The following is a 14,213-nucleotide window of genomic DNA, read 5'->3' as shown; positions in this document are numbered from 1 at the left end:
TATGATCCGCCATGATACACAGTTCACTCACTAACTGTAATGCTGAGAGATACACAGCAAACACAGACACATGTGCACAGACACCTCTCAGACTAAAAGCAGAAAAGGCATCAAACTCTTCATTCTTCCCAAACAGGGGAGATTCCAGTGGACACAGAGAATTATGAGATGCAGGAAATGAGAAAGTGTCATTCAATGTGTGTGGGTATACATGTATACACACGTGTGCGAATGTGTTTGTAAGAGAGAGTTCCCAGTCTAAATACAGGAAATGGCAAAAGGAAATGCTTACTCTCATCCTAAACTTATCTCCACCTCCTGCACGTCAACACGCAGAGTAAACAGGCTTTCAATTACACTAATCAACTTAGTGAAAATTTCAGAACAGTAGTGTTAGACAAGAAACTGTTGAGAGAGGGAAATCATAGAATGAATGAGTGAAAAAACAAATAAAAATAAAAAAATAAACAAATACAAAACTATTTTTTGTCCTAGTTTGACCCTTGCCTGCTCTGACTGGCATTGTGTGAGTGAGGGGGGAGAAGGGGGGGCCATCCTATCCACCCAAAGAGCAAGGTCAGTTGTGCTCTCTTGGACTCCTGGCCACAAATAACTGTAGCATCACAAGTGATCGAACTCACAATATCCTGATGATAAGGCCCATGCTTAGATGGTTGCCCTACTTGGGAGCCCCTGGAAAGGAACTCATTTCTAATATGTAACCCACTCTTTGCTTCAGTAATTCTGACAGAGATTATACAGACATGAGTTTACCAGCTGCTGACAAATAAGCCACAGCTGAAAGCAAACTACATGCTAAAAAGCAGGTAATCTGCATGTCCCACCTTGTGCTTCACACACACACACACACACACACACACCAACACACATGTCCAGTTTGAAATGTGAAAAGTTGTCATTTAAAATGAATTTCCCACGCTTAATTTGAAAGAAAAAGGAAAGATTTAGATTTTGTCAAAAGCTGGACAGAGGGGTAAAATGTTCCATTTTCACATGGGGTGAGCCATTACCTACTATGTTATGACTTAAATGGGGAAAAAAAGGAATTGTAATCTTTTTCTTCATCTAATAATTACCATGTGTTGCTGCAGCAGACGCCAGTGGAGTGTAAAGGAGAGACGATCGTAAGGCCAGACCACCAAGGATTTGGGAAGGAATGCACATTCTATTCGCTTAAAAAGACAGGTATAAAGTTTCTGTGTAATTCTCCTCACAGAAAGCAGTGCCTTCTCAAAGACAAGTTCATGGGAAGAGGGAGGGAGATAGCCCAGGAAATAAATAAAGAAAGAGAGAATGAAAGAAAGAAAGAAAGAAAGAAATGTTTCAACAAACTGAGGCTGAACCACGGTTTTAATTCAGAACAGCACCAACACAAAAAGGCAATACTAACACAACAAGGCCTTGTAAAGAAAAGGAGCCCATTAAAATGTGTTGACATGGAGACAAGGGGCGATAGAGGGGAAAAAAATAACGTTGTAATAACTCACTTTGTATGGCAGGATGTGATAATGGATGGCAGGAAGCTCTTTGCTCATGCAAGGCGTAATGGTTAACATGTATGAACATCAGGTGACGTCATTCTACACAGGGGCTGTCCCAGACTTTAGCCTTATGGGTAATACCTAACACAGCGCTAACCCCCATTTCGGTAATATGTGTAACACTCTACAGAGGCTGTACTAGACTGCAGCCTTAAGGCCTTATACACCAAATGCGATGTGAATATGAAAAATATTCAAACACAATTTTGTCACATAGCAATACACTGCTCAAAAAAATAAAGGGAACAGTCAAATAACACATCCTAGTTCAGAATGAATGAAATATTCTCATTGAATACTTTGTTCTGTACAAAGTTGAATGTGCTGACAACACAATCAGACAAAAATCATCAATGGAAATCAAATTTATTAACCAATGGAGGCCTGGATTTGGAGTCACACACAAAATTAAAGTGGAAAAACACACTACAGGCTGATCCAACTTTGATGTAATGTCCTTAAAACAAGTCAAATGAGGCTCAGTATTGTGTGTGGCCTCCACATGCCTGTATGACCTCCCTACAACGCCTGGGCATGCTCCTGATGAGGTGGCGGATGGTCTCCTGAGGGATCTCCTCCCAGACCTGGACTAAAGCATCCATCAACTCCTGGACAGTCTGTGGTGCAACGTGGCGTTGGTGGATGGAGCGAGACATGATGTCCCAGATGTGCTCAATCGGATTCAGGTCTGGGGAACGGGCGGGCCAGTCCATAGCTTCAATACCTTCATCTTGCAGGAACTGCTTACACACTCCAGCCACATGAGGTCTAGCATTGTCCTGCATTAGGAGGAACCCAGGGCCAATCGCACCAGCATATGGTCTCACAAGGGGTCTGAGGATCTCATCTCGGTACCTAATGGCAGTCAGGCTACCTCTGGCGAGCACATGGAGGGCTGTGCGGCCCTCCAAAGAAATGCCACCCCACACCATTACTGACCCACTACCAAACCGGTCATGCTGAAGGATGTTGCAGGCAGCAGATCGCTCTCCACGGCGTCTTCAGACTCTGTCATGTCTGTCACATGTGTTCAGTGTGAACCTGCTTTCATCTGTGAAGAGCACAGGGCGCCAGTGGCGAATTTGCCAATCCTGGTGTTCTCTGGCAAATGCCAAGCGCCATGCACGGTGTTGGGCTGTGAGCACAACCCCCATCTGTGGACGTCAGGCCCTCATACCATCCTCATGGAGTCGGTTTCTAACCGTTTGTGCAGACACATGCACGTTTGTGGCCTGCTGGAGGTCATTTTGCAGGGCTCTGGCAGTGCTCCTCCTGTTCCTCCTTGCACAAAGGCGGAGGTAGCGGTCCTGCTGCTGGGTTGTTGCCCTCCTACGGCCTCCCCCACGTCTCCTGGTGTATTGGCCTGTCTCCTGGTAGCACCTCCAGCCTCTGGACACTACGCTGACAGACACAGCAAACCTTCTTGCCACAGCTCGCATTGATGTGCCATCCTGGATGAGCTGCACTACCTGAGCCACTTGTGTGGGTTGTAGAGTCCGTCTCATGCTACCACGAGTGTGAAAGCACCACCAACATTCAAAAGCGACCAAAACATCAGCCAGAAAGCATCGGTACTGAGAAGTGGTCTGTGGTCCCCACCTGCAGAACCACTCCTTTATTGAGTGTGTCTTGCTAATTGCCAATAATTTCCACCTGTTGTCTATTCCATTTGCACAACAGCATGTGAAATTGATTGTCAATCAGTGTTGCTTCCTAAGTGGACAGTTTGATTTCACAGAAGTTTGATTTACTTATATTGTGTTGTTTAAGTGTTCCCTTTATTTTTATATATACAGTGTATATACAGGGTATATACAGTGGCACAAGTTTTGAAATTTTGCATTATGCTATGTTACACGCAAAAAAGAAACATTAAAAAAAAAAAAAATTAACAAAATGACAGAATGTCTCCTTTCTGTGCTTCTCACAAATCAAGCACATGTTGAAATGAGCAGGCTATTTCAGAAAGTGAAAGGCAAACAGAGAGTTTCACTGCCCATTCACAAGCAGAAACTTTAAGAATGCTTATATAGAGAAATCAGAAATCCCTCAGACTCAATTTGAGTTGCCTTTGGAGATGTAGTTCCACACATGATGAAGCAAAACACAAACTAATACTATTGATGTTTGTCAAAAAATTCTGGTTGGTTGCTATATGTTCGCTATATGGCCATGCCAACATCTGAAATGTCAGTTGAGTAAGATTTTGTTCCCTGCAAAAGCTGGCAAGAACCAAACAGGGGAGAACAAGGGAGACCGTGGTATTGCCATAATCTGGAAAATGAAGTTTGGTATGCAATATATCATCGGTTATACTTATGCTTGAATTAATTTATTGACATCCAAATAAACAGGACAATTAAATTGTGCTCTGTGTGTAAAGGTCTTTATGGCTACAGCCCAACAGGGGCTGTCCCAGACTTTAGCCCTACGGGTAAAACCAAACAGAGGCTGTTCCTAACTTATGCCTTATGGGTAAGAATCCCAAGATGGAACTGTTTGACACTTCAGCCTTCTGGCTAAAATCCAACAGAGGCTGTTCCAGGCTTCAACTGTATAGCTAAATCCCCTCACACAGCACTGTTCCATACTTCAGACTTATGGGTTAAATCCAACACAAGGCCATTCTACATTTCAGCCTTACAGATATAACCCAACATATGGACGCTCCATGGTTCAGCTTTATGGATAAAACCCAAAATGGGCAGGTTTAACTTTATGAGCAAAGCCCTACAGTATGCCAGGGCAGCTTATGGGCAAAACCCAACATGAGCATGGGCTGTTCAGGGATTCGGCCTTATGAGTACAATCTAACAGTGTTGCTTCCATGCTTCATGCTTAATGAGTAAAACCCAACATGGGCTGCTCATGGCTTACACTTACATTTACAGCATTTGGCAGATGCTCTTATCCAGAGCGACTTACAGTTTGATCATTTTACACAGGTAGGCGAAGGTGGTGTTAGGAGTCTTGCCCAAGCACTCTTATTGGTTTAGTGTAGGGTGTTTTCCCAGGTGGGGATTGAACCCCAGTCTACACCAAAGAAGGCAGAGGTGTTACTCACAACACTAACCAACCACACTGCTTCAGCTTCAGCCTTTCAAGAGTAAAATGCAACTCAGAGCAGCTCCAGGCTTCGGTCTTGTGAGTAAAACCCAAATTAGGCTGTTACGGGCTTCAATCTTATGAATAATACCCAACATGGAGCTGTTCCTGGGTTCAGCCTTATGGGTGTCCAATACATTGCTGTGTATACTGTGTTTACCAAATTTTCAGGCTTTTTTTTTTTTATTTTTTATGAGGTGCAAGAGAGAGGTCCTTGCAGGCAGTACTGACATTTTCCAACGAGACATTATCTGCAATTTGCTGACTTTGCGTGGTTTGTTCCTCTATAACGCACAAATGCTAGAAATACCACCTGTTCCTAGGTTTTATCTTCAGCAGAGTTATTCATTATATTCTAGCCTCTATCAAACAAAATGTCTAACGAAAGTAATCTGTAATAGAATGGAATTTTAACAGAGGAAAACATCATAATTACTTTAAATTGCTTCTTAGTACATTCAGGTGACAAAAAAATGAATTTGGGTTAAGTGCTTTTAATGCTCCAAACATAAATATCAACCTTACAAGAGAAAAATATATGTATATTTAGATACTACTTTTTCGTTACTAAATGACTTTTGGCCTGGTGTTCAAGAATAGAGGAAATTTCACACTAATGCCTCATACACACTGAGGCATCTGCTTACAACGCTGTTTTTGGGAAGTACAGGCTGAGCTCCCTCAGGTAACTGCTCCTGCAAACTGCCCTGTACACTAATGGTTGGGGGACAAAATGGAATTGCAAATATATAAAGCCCAGAAAAACAAATTGGATGTGGGTTTGCAGACTTAAGACAATTTCACTTCAGTAATGTAAGCGGCTGAAGGAAATGACCAGCCACTGGGGTGAGGGGGTAGCAGAGAGAAGGACAGAGCTTATTCTCAGTGGTCAATACTTTTAGTGTTGAAAGGGTTTGTATTGTATTATATTTTGTTATGTTTCATGCATATGTGATAAGAAACTTTTACACACGAGCTAAGAAGTATATTTCCTCAGTTGCTGTAGGAAACAACCTAATCTTAAATTAAATGAAAGTTTCCTAGAAAAAAAACACACTATTTATATTATTCTTTTCTTCCCACTTTGCCTTGCCTGGTCCAGGAGTGGCCCTTGGCTGAGGTGGCCGCTTTGTGCATGCCAGTCTCGAGGAAAAGGTCACCTTTCAAACATTTCACCCCCATTTCCATACTCCTGTCAAACACAATCGCAATATGCAACCACTTTAGGGACCACTACTGAGATTAAGAAAACAAAATATGGGGGAAAAAGCAGAGGAGTGAAGGACAAAACAAAATTATGCAACTGTCATTTGGTGACACTTCTTCACCACTACCTTTCACCTGTCAAGGGGGAAAATTGCTTTGAATCAGAAGTATCCATATTAATGAGTTGTATTCATATCATTTTCAATTCTTCCTTATCATTCATCGATAGGACAATGGCCTTCAATATAATAAAGGTTTCAGACTTATTTGTTTTGATGCATATTATCTCCTTGGTCTACCTCAGTTATAGGGTCTAAATATATCTAGTTTGTAGTTTTGAATCTTGAGTTCTACATAGAATCATAATGGTTCTTTGCATGGTGAAATTCTTCAGATTGATGGAGAATGTGTTGTATATGGTTTTATAAAGAACTTTTTTTAAATGCTTCTATATGGTACCAAAAGCTCTTTTACTGTTATGATGTCAAATGCCATATCAATTACATTTTTTAATACAAAATAAAAATAAAAAAAATCCAAATTGCATTATGGTATTTTCTAAAGAATTAAATAAAAAACAAAATGTTATTGTGCTTATAATTATTACTGTACTAAACTACACAATACTAAGCAATAAAACACCACTACCAAACTACTTTTTACGATTTTAATTATTTTGCTAACCATCAAATTTCAGTCAGCTCTGATGCCAGCTAGAGTTTGATGGACCCAATAATTGGCAATGACGACTGTGAAAAGCCTGCATGTTACAAGAAAAATAAAACCACTACCAACATTTTGTTACATTTGCCCAATATCACAATTGCTAATGTAAGCCAGTATACACAATCTAACATTACAAAAGTGTAATGATGAGGGGAATGGCCTCCTCCCCAAGGCGCCTAGCAGTGTGGTCCCACATGATGCAGCCAAGACTCAGTCAATGAAAAGCTTAACCACTGCTCCAAAACCCAAGGCTTTTTCTGTCTCTGCTCCATCTCTCTTCCAAATACAAATACAACTGCAGCTTTGGCTTCACTCTGTGCTGAGATACAACTTTTGTTGCTAAAATAAACAATTACTCATTTTGAGTTGTCGGGATCAAGCTCAAAGCTCGAGGGATTTGTGTGCCGTCTGTGCTACAACGAGAGGAGATCAGACTGAAACTGGCCAGCTTCGTAGCAGCAGAAGCTCCAGCCCTGTTCTCTAGCCTGGGCCCAGGACTTCTGCGAATACTAAGATGCACAATTATGTGATTATTTCAACCATGCAACTAGCATGAGCAGGTACATCTTCAGTGAAAGCGCAGTCTGTGGGATTCTTCTTCAAATAGGCTGCCACCAGCGTAGACTGATTGGAGGAGGAACAACAGAGGAAATCCGAACTAACGCTAATAATAATAACGACAACAACAATGGCACAGCAACCCAAAGCACCAACATGACAAATATGATCTGTTTCATGTTCAGCGGAGATCATTTTTCTTCCCCAAACGCATTATGTGGGGATCGAGTGCGGCTGATTGCATTTGAAATGTATTATGGGACATCTGTCTAAATCTGCGATGATGTAATTATATAATTGAACATGTGGAGCTCTTTCCTGGAATATGGTTATTGGTGGCTGGCACGGGAACAAGTCGGCCCGACCGCAGCTTCTGGAATGGTGGAGGGAGAACGAAGAGAGAGAGGGAGAGAGAGGGGAGACAGAGAATATTCGGGAACACCACAGAAGCTTCAAAAACAGTGTTGGGGATCCGTGCTGTGCCACTGAAAATATTTGTGGAATTTCTAAAGCCCAGCTTTGAGCTGGTAACCCTGCAGAGACAAATATGCCTGCTGTTTCACCGCACAGGATAATACAGGGCAATCCCATAACCGAGCAAAGAGACATGGCTGAATGATTTTGGGCAATGTACCATACCACCACAAAACGTAAAATGACAAGCACACATATGTACAAACACTACAGGTTCATCTTCAAGGAACAAGATGTATGCAGTTGCCACTACCAACCTACTTTACAATGATCATGCATATAAGTTTTGAGCTACATGACCTATTTGCCATGCTCTCCACCCCCATTTTCCAAACACCCCATGGCAGGCTGTTTGACAAAAAACTTCAATATGAGTAGTAAATCACTTTTTAAATTTGCATAATATAACATCTAGAACAATCATATTATTGCAGCTTGATGGACATTATATATTGAAGAATGGAATGGAAGAGAATACAAAAATTTATAGGCGGGTGGATTCAATATTTCATTGATTCTCTGGCCTTTGAGAGGGATGTTTTTTCTTATTCTTCTTAGATTTTTGGAAGTATGTGATCTCCCTGCATGAACAGAGAAAAATGCAACATTCAAGTGTTGAAAATTAGCGGAACAGTTCAATCAAGAAAATTTTTTTTCAATAACTGAAAATTTTTTTTAGCTCTTCTGAGCACTGCAGATTTACACTGAATTACACTTCAATCACAGAGTCACCATTAGCTACCATTTAAGCTTTTAGGAAATGTAGCACTTTGCAGTGTAAGAGTCACCGTTGCTTTAACCTACACAAATGGAAATCTTCCCTTTATAAAATGTGCTTTTTTGCAAAAGGTCAGAACAAATACTGCAGAGAGTGCAACAAGGTACATGTGAGATCCCTTCTTGGCCTTGTGTCATGTCCAGCCTAAATAGGGGCAGGATAGAAGAATAGATCCTTCAACCATTGGAAAACTGAGGAGAGAAAAAGAGAAAAGAAAAGTGGACAACAAAGAGAAAAAAAAAACAGTAGCTAATCCGGGGGCCAGAGAACAAGGGAAAGAGGGAGGCATCACTCTTTCACTCTCCCTCTCCCCCTCTCATTCAGCAGACAATAGCATAACTGATGAGAGGCGTTAGGCCCGGGTGTCCCGGCAGGTGGTCCAGGCTCAGGCCGAGGCTGTTCTGCTAACGCTGATGATGCTAATCCCCGCCGTTCAAGCCAGCCTCTCTCTTCCTGCTCTGGAGCCCAAGCTGGGATGAAGTTATCACCCGCTCTGGCCCCAGCTTTCCATCGCCATTTAAAAAAAAATGCATAACCGCTTTCATCAAGCACCCATTTATGTGTATGAAAGCCGTGCAATTTACCCAGTACTATCTTCCCGTCCACGCTGTAGCCACGCAGTCACAGGAAAATATGACTTAAAAAAATATTTTAAAAAACCTACCGCTAACCTTCTTTCTTTAATTCATGAGGAGAAAGGAGAGGAATTCAAAGCTGACAGCCCAACAACATGTGTCTTTTCTGCTTGGAGAAAAAAGAAAAATGGCAGCTGTGCAGATATTTAGTCTCTACAGGTCTCAAATCTGAAATAGTAGAGCTATACAAGATGGAGAATTTAAGAGGGTAAGCTTAAAAAGAGCACTCGATTGTGCATTCATGCTTATTAGCATGTCTCTTCAGTTTCTGGAGATGACTGTAATGGCAGGTCAATGAGAAAGCTTTCATAGTACTGACTAGGTAATAGTAACTATTGACTATTAAGGTTTGACGCTGATAACTCCATGAAGCCTATAGGTGAAAGGGTTAATCCTGCAGAAGGAGAAACTGGGGCACATGGATACAGGAAATGACATCAGGAGGAAAGATGGCGGTTAAGAGAAAGTCAGTGAGCGCTTTCGGGGCTGCTCTAGTTCACCAGGCTACATGCTGGTGCACTCACAGGCACGCAGCAGAGGCAGGGGGTGGGGGGTGGTGGGGGGGATTTCAAAGTGGGACAATGTTACTGTTTCCCCACCCATGGAGTCAAACAGGGAGAGCAAAAAAACTCTTTTTTTTTTTTTTACCCCCTTCTTCTTTTGACTTGGGTTTTCTCTCTGCCTCCCCTCCTCCGTTCCTGTCCGTCTTTCTTTGGAAGGGTTGCATGAAAAGCTGGAGCGCCATAGTGCATTTTAATATCATACGAGGGCTGAGAGCCTTTGATTCTGTAGAAACGCTACAGCGCCGGTGCATGCGATTGGCTCTCCAGGATGGCTCTGGTGTCTGATTGGGCAGTGCGCTTGGGCCTTTGAGGTATGGAGCTCAGCATGGAGCACAAGCCTGTACACACAGACACACTAACACACACTCGGAGACATGTGCACACACATACACACGCATATACACTTGCCGATTGAAAGCTTGTTGAAATGAAGTGACAGCGCTTGTTGCGGAGCCTTCCCATGAGCCTTTGCTTTTAATTGCTGACAAGCCATAAGATTGTTATGTCGAATGCTGGTTTGATAGCATCTTTACCAATGGCATGGCCCACAACACCTCTGTCGATTCAACATGCATTTTTTTCATCCTTTTTTCCTCTTCTTCCCTGCTGACACATACAAAAGCTTCTAAAGATTCTTGGTCCTATTTTTGAGCTACTCAAACTCGAATTGGCCTGAAAAATGCCACTGACTTATGCTTGTCATTACATGCTTAGACATTTATAGCATTATTTTATCTTTAAATATAACAAACTAAACGTAAGCCCTTATGATCTGACACGCTTCACTCCTGCCTTTCCAAATCACTTCTGACCCTGCCTGATGGTAAATAAAAGCAAATAAATAAGTATTTGCCTCAATACGACAGGTCCACTGCCTTTACTCTCAAGAAGTATTACAGTAGTGTCTAATTTTGATGCCTCTCTTTAACAAGAGAGAAAGGCTATCTTTGGCTAAGTATAAACCTCATCTACTCATTCCAGATGACATTTTATAATAAGCTGTGTGATCAAAAGTCATCAAGCCATTTTTACTCATCATTAAAAACATACACTATATTTATATGCATGCCTTGTTGAACTATGCTTAAATAAGACTGTGTTAAATGTACTTGATTCAAACATATATTTTTTCTGCGCAAATAAAACATTTTATGGAACACAACTACTGCCAAATGTTATTTTAAAATATTGACAAAATTGTGTTGATGTAAAACAATGTATTCATGTGGATATGATGTACAGGTTTGGGTTAATAAATTCAATGCATTAGTTTTTTCAGCTGTATAAACTTGTGTTTACCTGTGTTTTGTTGCTTTCCACTGCTTTTAGTGCTCCAAAGCCCTACCCTGCTGGTATTCTAATGACCAAAGAAAAGCCAGTAGAGATGTGCAGTGCAGGTACTCGGTAAGCAGTTCAGGTGGTAGTTCAGGGTTCATTTGTGTAACGGCCAAGACTAAAGCGCGAACACCGTGTCACTCCGCAACTCGACTCACCCACTGCATAGGAAGTGACCCGCTTGGATATCATCTGGCCAGTCTGATTGGCTCCAAGTGTAAACAGGCTAATCCATGGGCCAGAAGCGTCTCTAGGAAACAGGCCTCAATGCACCAAAGCAAGGAATATGATCAACCTAAAAGAAAAAAGAGAGAGAAGACAGAGAGAGTAAGAAAAATGCTCAGATAAGGAAGCGAAGAGAAAGAACAGAAGGTGACATTGTTTCCAATGGTGGGTACATCTCAAGGCACTGAGGGCCCAATAGCTCATTAGAGGAAGTGCACAAGACGATGGACTTGCAGAGTAATTAACTCTGTCCTAATGTGACAAACAAAAAGATTTCAGCACAGTAATCCCTGCTGGAGGCCACTGACTTCTTAACTAGGAGCATATCTCCTCTCCAGCAGGTTCTTTTACTGACCGCAGATATACAATGGTCAGCGCAGACCATTGTGTATCTTCACAGGGACTAAATGAGCATTAACTCACTAATCAGCTTGTTATTAGGAGTGTGCACAAAAAAGTAATAATAATAATAAAAAAAAAGAAAGGTTAAATCTGTAATTCTTATTTTATTTTTATTATACAATGCTTCTGAAGCATATTTATTTTATTTTTAGGTGGACACTTTGTCATTGTTTTTAGACGTCTTGCACTGAGGATAGCAAGTTTGACTGCCATGTTAATTGTTTCATGCTCCAGGCCTCGACATAATCAGCGCGCACGACCGTGTGTTTCCAGTGGGCCATCAGAAGCGGCTCGCTGGAGCTGGCAGGCTGTTAGATATCTGCTTTGATGACCTGTAATTGCACATGTCCTGATGAGGACAGATTATTGCTCTTGTTCTCTCCCCGTGGCATGTTTCATGAGCATGTGTGTGTGTACTGACAGACACTTTTCTGAGCCCAGTGTACACTGAGAAGTTTAGGACCAGGTTTTAGTCTGATCCTGAATACGGCCAAAGAAGCCATACATTTGAATCTAAACTCAACTAAAAGCTGACAGAATTCTACACACAACCACAACCAGCCAGAAACTGAATAACAGTCTACATTTCTAATAATTTGCGCATTTTAAATTACCTTACTAACAATTGTTAATTTACTTAGAGACAATAATGTCTATTACCAGATCATCCATTAGAAAAATACACAACATACTCAGCTGTCTAAAAATAATTATTTCAATTTTCCATTTTAAAGAAACACTTTAGATTACCATTATAAATTGAGTGGTCACCAATGAGATCTGTGATTTTAATTTAATACGAATATATCTGTCACATCCCTTAGTTTTCACGAGTCTTGGGAACTCCTTCAGTAATAGTAGGCTTGTTTGAATCAACCTCAGATAATTACAAATCCTTGTAATAGACATCGGCACTTCTGTTTTTTGGCAAGTGGAAGACAAGGCTAAGCTCTAAAATGAAGCACCTGGCACAGTTCCTTTATCCTGAAGTTCATGAAAGAATGATCTAAAACATTTTTGGTGATGTGCTAAATAGAAGGAGAGTTAAATATCTTGAAAGCACCTCTGACAAAGCAGAGATTTCTGTACTGTTGCATGACACTTGTTCAGTTGAACAGTACAGAAATAGCCTTGTGAGAGGTACTTTCAGGATATTTAATTTCATTCTCCTTCTATTTAGCACATCACAGTAGTCCTGTGGCTCTTTCCTCAGGCTATCACCCTCATTAACAGCTGACCAGTAATATTAGCTGCCAGGGCCAAAGCTACTACTATTTTTTCTATAGATAGTTATAGCACTGTGCTTCAGATTCTACCAAAAATAACACTGCAATTTCATTCCCCTACATGATGTAGACTACTGTTGTTTGCACTACCACACGCACTTATATTTATATATATATATATATATATATATATATATATATATATATATATATATATATTCTGTTAATTATTTGTGTGTCAACTTTTAATTACCTTTTGTGTGTCAACATAAATCTGATTATGAATGAACCTATTTAATTACTGTAATGCTATTTAATCTGTTATTAACTGGACATTTGTTTTTATCATCTGTTTAGATTTGTTTAATTCTTATCTTAACACTGGAGTGAATGCCTAGCCTATGCAGTTTTGATCTGGGCAGTTTGAGGTAATTTGGGGAATTTACCCAGATTCTGTATCACAAATGAATTGTCCAGGCAAAATGGTTTAAACCTCCTCTGGTAAAACCAATCCAGCTTGAAAAGGGCTTTAAAAAATAAAGCTGCTAAAAGGGGTTCTTTAAATGCCAGAAGAACCAGCTTTGATTCCCTAAAAAGAACCTTTCAATAGATGGTTCTTTGAAGAACACCACAGAGGAGGATGGGTTCCACTTCTGAGTCTTAGTTCCACTCAAGGTTTCTTTATCTTGTTCTTAAGGAATTTTTTCTTGCCACTGTCACCCTTGGCTTGCTCATCTGTAAAGCAGCTTTGTCACAATGCCTGTTGTAAAATTTCTATATAAATAAAGATGACTTTGACTTAATTTGACAACTTTGAAACCATTTTTGTAAATGAGACATGTCGGCATGAATGTAATGATTCTACACCAATGTCTCACATAATATAAAGGTTCTATACCAGTTTTTCCTACAGTTGCATAACCTGGCCAAGGAGAAAGATCAGCTAAAGATGAGAGACAGACTATAAGAAACATCTGAACCCGACTTGAGCCCAAAAAAAGTTTTAACAATGTTGTATTTCAAACATGAGGCATGTGTTTGTGTATGATGCAGGATGTACTGAGTGAAAGTAAGTTAAATGGAGCTGTTTCCAGTGGAGACTGGGGGATTTGAGAAGTGGGGAGAATATGGTGGGTTTCACGTCGAGTTTGTGGAGGCTTGAGACGCGGCCCTCCTGCCAGGCCATAAAGGATAAGCAAACACTGTTTCAGGAGATAACGGCTAGCTCGGCCTGCCTCAGCGATCTGTAACTGCGAACACACAGTCGCATTTCACTTCAAAACACACTTACACAGTAGCAGAGAACACACAACAACATGCGTTCCAAACAATAACCCGAGGATCCATCACACACTTTTTTAGTGAATTTCATTATAAAGGTGAAGTGAGGTAGTAGAATGTATTCTTTGCTGGACAGT

At 40.9% G+C, this 14,213-nt stretch overlaps 1 protein-coding gene across 1 annotated transcript in view; it reads right to left on the bottom strand.

Annotated features, from left to right (window-relative positions):
- tenm3 (teneurin transmembrane protein 3) overlaps nt 1–14,213 on the bottom strand; it is a 628,014-nt gene that overhangs the window by 445,262 nt on the left and 168,539 nt on the right. Inside the window, exon 3 of the mRNA XM_037538774.1 lies at nt 11,101–11,237. The gene's annotated coding sequence lies outside the window, so the exon portion shown is untranslated. The remainder of the gene's footprint in view (nt 1–11,100; nt 11,238–14,213) is intronic.

This window comes from Pygocentrus nattereri, chromosome 5, assembly GCF_015220715.1.
Source record: "Pygocentrus nattereri isolate fPygNat1 chromosome 5, fPygNat1.pri, whole genome shotgun sequence".
NCBI classification, from domain to species: domain Eukaryota; kingdom Metazoa; phylum Chordata; class Actinopteri; order Characiformes; family Serrasalmidae; genus Pygocentrus; species Pygocentrus nattereri.
Note: the sequence above shows the minus strand (reverse complement) of the source record. Positions and strands in the feature narration are given on the sequence as shown.